Consider the following 7,659-nt stretch of genomic DNA (forward strand, 5'->3'; position numbering starts at 1 on the left):
AATTCTCTGGTATAAAGGTTTGAAAAGACTCTTGTCATTAAGGTTAGTCAGGCTTTCACAAACATCATAGATGCCCTGGGCTTTATGAATTCCCCTGTTAAGTAAAGGTTCATGCTTTCCGATGTGATTGCATGAAAATAAAAAGAATGCAAAAGTTTGCCATGTAAAGAAACATAATTGACATGTGAAACATAAAAAAATGAGAGTTAAAGTGATCTTGACAGTCACAAAGCACTGCTAGATCAGTGGTGAAGAATAGCAGCTGGTCAGATTGCAGCATGGAGTAAAGGTCTGTCACAGCAAGGCTGTTTAATTTCAGAGTTTTTGGAGAAATAAATTGAAGTGAATATCAGCTTTATATGTCGTTTAAAGGTTAATGAAGAACGAGCACTGTTCATCTCTTTTGTATTTTCACAGTCAGGTATCTCCTCGCATTCCTCCTTCTCTTCCTCCAGAAAATAATTAAAACTAACACAACACCAGGTTATAGTCCAACAGGTTTATTTGGAAGAACTAACTTTGAATGCTACGCCTTCATTTGGACTACCTGATGAAGGAGCAGTGCTCTCAAAGGTAGTGCTTCCAAATAAACCTGTTGGACTATAACCTGGTGTGTGATTTTTAACTCTGGACCCCCTAGTCCAACATTGGCATCTCCAACTCCAGAAAATAGAATATAGTGAGATTCCCAAAGGGGATGTGTACAGCTGTTTGAAGCGTTTTCACCATTTTTAGGCAGAGGTGCCGAGTAAATGATCTTTCTTGGACTTGTCTGAAGGTCCTCAGCATCTCAGGTGCCAATCTTCATCTGATCCGATTCATTCCATGTGACATCAAGAAATAGTTGACGGCACTGGATCCTGTGAAATTCACCTTCAACCATCACACAGTATACAACAGATTGGGAAGCATCAAGAATAAAGGAGCATGGATTTAAAGTAATTGGCAAAAGAAGCAAAAGGGATGTGTGAGAAAGCTTGTTGTGCAGCAAACATTATGGTTAGGAATGCTTTGCCTGATGTCTAGTAGTCACAAGTTTTGTGAATGTATTCAAAAGAGAGTTAGATTGTCCTCTGAAAAGTACCAGTGTGCAGAGATACAGAGAGAAGACAGAAGAATGGAATTAAGACAACTGCTAATATGGAGCATATATGATGGGCTGAATGGCCTCCTTTTGAGTTGTAATAACTCTGTAATAAAAAATGAAACCATTTATCATGTAATTAGTATTTGCATACTTCGTTTTGTTCAAGTTGGCTATGTTCAGCTGTAAAAGAACAATGAGTACACTTCTAAATGTAATTCATTGATTGTGAATAATATTGGGATTTGCTGAGAGTGTGAAAGAAATGTCCAAACTTCCTTTATGAGTCAGTTATCACATGAATTGTAACAATTAATCGTAAATTTGAATCCCTGGATTCAGTTACTGAGCTTGGATTATACCAGAAAATCTCATCATAAGTAAGGAATAATATTTATAATAACCACTCCAGTTCTACTCTGTAATCATGTGCTTAGCATCAAGGACTTTTATAAAGTATGGGTATTGTTTTAGTACTTCAGGCTCATTGGCACTAATTATTTGTTTCAGTAATATGAAATGTTAGCATTTAGGTCACAAGTGTATTTCCTGAATGTGTAAATAAATGGGAAGAAACTCAGGGACTGTGCATTTGGAATTTCTCAGTATTTTCTTTATTTAGTTGCTGCTTTCAAGTAACAGTAATAATTGTTGATAGTTTTGTGAATATTCATTGTTGTTATTGCTATTTCTGCGATATTTGGTTTCAAGTGAAAGTTAACTTTAATGGTTTCTTTATTTTTTTCTCTTTTGATTGATCTGGACTCCTAATTTAGCAGAACAATTTTGGTAAAATTGTTATTAGTTTTAATAAATTTAATATTAACTAAATAATATTTAATTTATTATTAAAGTTAATAAATAATATATTATTATATATTGTATTGAACCAGAATTAAACTTCATAACTATTTTTTAACACAGATATATAATTCATGCACACCAATGCAAATATGTTTAGAAAAGTGTGGTGCTGGAAAAGCACAGCTAGTCAGGCATGATCAGAGGAACAAGAGAGTCAATGTTTCGAGAAACATCAGGATTGAGGGGGTAGCCGAAGGGGGCTGAGAGATAAGTGGGAGAAGGTTGGGGCTGGGGCGGAAGGTAGCTGGGAATGTGATAGGTAGATGAAGTTCGGGGTGAAGGTGATAGGTCAGAGAGGAGGGTGGAACAGATAGTTGGGAAGGAAGATGGACAACTAGGACTGTTCAAGAGGGCAGTGCCGGGTTGAAAGGTTGGATCTAAGCTAAGAATGGGGATAATGGAAAGTAGTGAAATCCATATTGATGTCATGTAGTTGATGGTCCCAAGGTGGTAGATGAGCCATTCTTCCTCGAGGCACCAGGTGGCTGGGATTTGACAGTGGAGCAAGCCCAGGACTTGCATGTCCTTGGCGGAGTAGTGGGAGGAGAGAAAATGTTCAGCCACAGGGTGGTGGAGTTGTTTACCACATCATCATGATGAAACATCTGAAAACAAACCTTCCAGCTCAGCAAGCTAACTTACATACTCATGGGGAAAAGCTGTTGGCTATCTACCATACCTATGCCTCTCATGATTTATTGGCCTCCACTATAAGGTCACCACTCGTGGTATCAGCTATCAAAGAACCATACCCAGAAAATTCCATTCGAACACAGTGGAATTGGAAGAAGTCAGGATACATCTCCTGACTATACCACCAGCTGCCATATTCTAACTGGTACATTTAAAGGCGCAGGCTTTGAAAGTGTGCTAGTGAATGGGTGAGTTGGTGATGTGGGTAGATTGGTAAGTGGGTAATTGGATGAATGGATAAATAGCTAGGTGGTTGAATGGGTAGCTATGTAGATAAGTCAGTGAATGAGTGGTTGGATGCTTGGAGTTTTGTCAGGACAGGTCACCCAGAGAAGTGATTGATAGGGTATCATTTGTTGAGTTACCCATGTTTTAACATGCCTCATATGTCCTGGGTAACTATACTGCTAAGTTGCAATTTTCCTGATAAGGACGGTTGGTAGTACAAGTGTGAATTTGTCTGTCTCTAATGGATTCTCCACCCTCTCACATATTTATATGCACCACCAACATGGAGGCGGCACAGTGGCACAGTGGTTAGCACTGCTGCCTCACAGCGCCAGAGACCCGGGTTCAATTCCCGCCTTAGGCGACTGACTGTGTGGAGTTTGCACATTCTCCCTGTGTCTGCGTGGGTTTCCTCCGGGTGCTCTGGTTTCCTCCCACAGTCCAAAGATGTGCAGGTCAGGTGAATTGGCCATGCTAAATTGCCCGTAGTGTTAGTTAAGGGGTAAATGTAGGGGTATGGGTGGGTTGAGCTTCGGCGGGTCGGTGTGGACTTGTTGGGTCGAAGGGCCTGTTTCTACACTGTAAATAATCTAATCTAATCCATTCCTCAATCGTGTAGCTCTTTTGTTATTAGAGTGATGAATGGGCTCTCTAACTTCCCATAATTAGATTCCCTGCAGCATGAAAACAGGCCCTTTGGCTCAACAAGTCCACATTGACCCTCCGAAGAGTAACCCACTCAGGCCCATTCCCATACCCTATATTTACCCCTGACTAATGCACCTAACACTATGGGCAATTTAGCATGACCAATTCGCCTGGCCTGCACATCTTTGGATTGTGGGAGGAAACCCACGCAGACACGGGGAGAATGTGCAAACTCCACACAGACAGTCGCCCGAGGCAAGGATCGAACCTGGGTCCCTGGTGATGTGCAGCAGCAGTGCTAACCACTGAGCCACTGTGCCGCCCCAAATGATAATACATTGCTCATGCTTCTTGGGAGCTTTCTCAATGCATTTACACTTCAGCAATCTCCCTTGGCTTGTAACACATTTTTGTTTGACCAACTAAATGATACTATAAAAGTTGAAGATCTGGATAGGGTGGATGTCAGTAGCAATGTGGGGATATTGGAGCACCAAAGAGGTCTGCAAAATGTCATGGGCAACATTTATATTGTGACAGCTAAACAATTGTGATAACTCCAGGGAGTGGAGTCGGAGGAGGAGGAGGACACAGAGCTGTACATATAAAACTAACTTACCTCGGGGATTCGCGGCCTTGTTTCCAGGAGCAGAGTTGGAGGAGGAGGAGGAGCACCGAGAGTAACTGAAACCAAACTAATAAAGTGATCTCACTGTGACCTGATTGGCTAGGAGGAAATCTGTTCGAGATTTGAAAAATGCCACTCCAAAACTTCCTAAATTAACTAACCAGGGATCAACTAACTAATAAATTAATTAAGTAAGTAGAGATGGCTGGGCAGGTGATGTGCAGTAGCTGTATGAGGGGGAGCTGGCTGAACCAACCGCAAACTGCAGTGACCATATCTGCAGTAAGTGTTGGTTGCTGGAAGAACTCCGGCTCAGAGTTGATGATCTGGAATCTGAGTTTCAGATACTGCAGCACATCCTGCAGTGGGAGAAGTACCTGGACTCTTTGTTTCAGGAGGCAGTCATACATGGTAGATTGAGTATCACAAATTTGGTCAGTGGCCAGGTACAGCAGGGTGTGACTTCAAGTAAGGCAGATAAAGGGATCCAGGTAGAGGAGCATCAGCTCTTGACCTTGTTCAACAGGTACAAAGTATGTGGGTGGAGGAAAAAGACAAGTGGTAGTTGGAGGGGATTCTCCAATAAGGGGATAGATCATGTCCTTTGTAAGCAGGATTGAGAGTCCCGCATGGTATATTGCCTGCCTGGTGCCAGGGTGGACTTGGATGCTGCCTGAACTGCTGTGCTCTTCCAGCACCACTAATCCAGAATCTGGAGGACATCTCTGACCAGCTTGAAAGGATACTGGAGGAGGAGGATCCAGGTGTTGTGGTCCACATTGGGACAAACAATATAGGCAAGGTTAGGAAAAAGGACCTATTTAGGGATTACCAAGAACAAGGAATCAAAGAAAAGGCCCTCAAGCGTTATAATATCTGGGTTACTGCCTGAGCCATGTGCAAATTGGCTTAGGGGCATGAGGATAAGGGAAGTAAACATGTGTCTAAAAGAGTGGTACAGGAAAGAGGGGTTCTTTTTCATAGAGCACTGGCACAGGAGGGATCTGTACCGCTGGGACAGTCTCCACCTGAACTGAGCTGGGACCAGTGTTCCAGTGAAAAGGGTAAATAGGGTGGTCAACAGGACCTTAAACTAGAAGTGGGGGGAAAGGGAAGGGTTAAAATCCAAGAATATTATAACGACCAATAGGAACCAGGTTAACATCTGTGCTGTGGATTCAACTGCATTGAAAAATATGAAAATAATAAAATGAAAAGAAAACTCAGGAGAAGTTAGTAAAGTCTCCAGCGCACAAAATAGGACAGAGTGTTTGAAAAAGGTTAGGAATCAAACTTCAAACAGACTGGTTAAACAAATAACAATGAGAAGAGGGACGGTCAAGACAGAACTCAAGGTGTTGTATCTGAATGTGACACCCATGTATGCGGCAGGTACTCATGTAACTTGGCCAATGTTGTCTATCTCATACCCTGCAGGCAAGGATTCATGGTACATTGGCGAGACCAAGCAGATGTTATGACAATGGATGAGTGGACACCGCACAACAATTGTCAGACGCGGATGTTCCCTCCCAGTCAGAGAACACTTTAGCGATCAGGGATATTCGGCGTTGGATCTTCAGGCGATCATCCTCCAAGGCTGACTTCAGGATTCGCAACAACACAGAATAGCCGAGCAGAGGCTGATAGCCAAGTTCGGAATCCATGAAGATGGCCTCAACCAGGACCTTGGGTTCATGTCGCACTACAGATGACCCCACTACACTATACCTTTTCTCACACGCACACACACAAGCTCACATACACACACACTCTTACATACTCACATACTCACACAGACCCTCTCTCATACATACACACATACATCCCTCCACACTCACACCCACACACATATCCTTTCACAGGCCTATACTCCATCACACTCACACACACTTTACCGAGCATACATATATGCAAACACGCACTCACATGCACATACTCACTCTCTCTCTCTCTCCCTCTCTCTCTCTGTCTCTTACATGCATGCAAACACACACATATTAGTCCAAGGTGTAAATTTGCATTTGCAGAATTATATTTGCAGATACATGCAGGATTGCTCAAAAAAAGTACACAATCTGCTGGCAGTCAAATAGGCAGTCACTTCATGTAGAGTCATAGAGTCCAGAGATGTACAGCACAGAAACAGACCCTTCAGTCCAACCCGTCCATGCCGACCAGATATCCCAACTCAATCTAGTCTCACCTGCCAGCACCCAGTCCATATCTCTCCAAACCCTTCCTATTCATATACCCATCCAAATTCTTTTTAAATATTCCAATTGTACCAGCCTCCAGCACTTCCTCTGGCAGCTCATTCCATACAAGTACCACCCTCTGAGTGAAAACGTTGCCCCTTAGGTCCCTTTTATATCTTTCCCCTCTCACCTAAAACCTATGCCCTCTAGTTCTGGACTCCCCCACCCCAGGGAACGGACTTTGCCTATTTACCCTATCCATTCCCCGCATAATTTTGTAAACCACTATAAGGTCACCCATTAGCCTCTGATGCTCCATGGAAAATAGCCCCAGCCTGTTCAGCCTCTCCCTATAGCTCAAATCCTCCAACCCTGGCAACATCCTTGTAAATCTTTCCTGAGCCCTTTCAAGTTTCACAAGTTTCTTATAGGAAGGAGACCAGAATTTTGCATGCAATATTCCAACAGTGGCCTAACCAATGTCCTGTACAGCCACAACATGACCTCCCAACTCCTGTACTCAATACCCTGACCAATAAAGGAAAGCATACCAAATGCCTTCTTCACTATCCTATCTACCTGTGACTCCACTTTCAAGGAGCTATGAACCTGCACTCCAAGGTCTGTTTATTCGGCAACACACCCTAGGGCCTTACCATTAAGTGTATAAATCCTGCTAAGATTTGCTTTCCCAAAATGCAGCACCTCACATTTGTCTGAATTAAACCCCATCTGCCACTTCTTAGCCCGTTGGCCCATCTGATCAAGTAGTATTTTGTAAATACCTACTTTGGAAATACAACCAGTCTGACACAAGATTGGGATACAGACAGACTCTAATCTCTCACCTTTATTGCATTGTCTGAGCTGAGATGTTACCTTTCTTTATAAAGCCTTAAATTATCTCATGAATGTGACTTAAAGAAATTCTGGGATTTGCAAATTAATGAACCGAAAGCTGCAACCCATTCTAACAGATGAAAGACTTAACAGCATCTAAGTTTGTTCAATATACCATTTCAGTTGCATGGCACTGTAATCTTTTGCTATAAATTCTGTGTCTTATGATCCTGTTTCACCTGATGAAGGAGCAGTGCTCCAAAAGCCAGTTCTTCCAAATAAACCTATTGGACTATAACTTGGTGTTGTGTGATTTTTAACTTTATCTGAATGTGCACAGTGTACGAAATAAGATAAATGAGCTTGTGGTGCAGATCGAAATTGGCAGGTATGATGTGGTGGGTATCAGGGACACCTGACTGCAAGAGGACTGCAATGCTGGGAGCGAAGCATTTAAGGATGTAGAACCTAGTAAA

General features: G+C 42.5%; 1 long non-coding RNA gene across 2 annotated transcripts in view; it reads left to right on the plus strand.

Annotated features, from left to right (window-relative positions):
- LOC140480486 (uncharacterized) overlaps positions 1-7,445 on the plus strand; it is a 67,219-nt gene extending 59,774 nt beyond the window's left edge. Inside the window, exon 7 of one of the 2 annotated variants that reach the window (XR_011961309.1) lies at positions 5,583-7,445. This is a non-coding gene — a long non-coding RNA (uncharacterized lncRNA). Of the gene's footprint in view, positions 1-778; positions 1,660-5,582 lie in introns of those variants that run through there. The other variant, XR_011961311.1, reaches the window with a different exon arrangement.
- Positions 7,446-7,659: the final 214 nt, after the last annotated feature.

The sequence above is a fragment of the Chiloscyllium punctatum genome, chromosome 8 (assembly GCF_047496795.1).
Source record: "Chiloscyllium punctatum isolate Juve2018m chromosome 8, sChiPun1.3, whole genome shotgun sequence".
Classification (NCBI taxonomy): domain Eukaryota; kingdom Metazoa; phylum Chordata; class Chondrichthyes; order Orectolobiformes; family Hemiscylliidae; genus Chiloscyllium; species Chiloscyllium punctatum.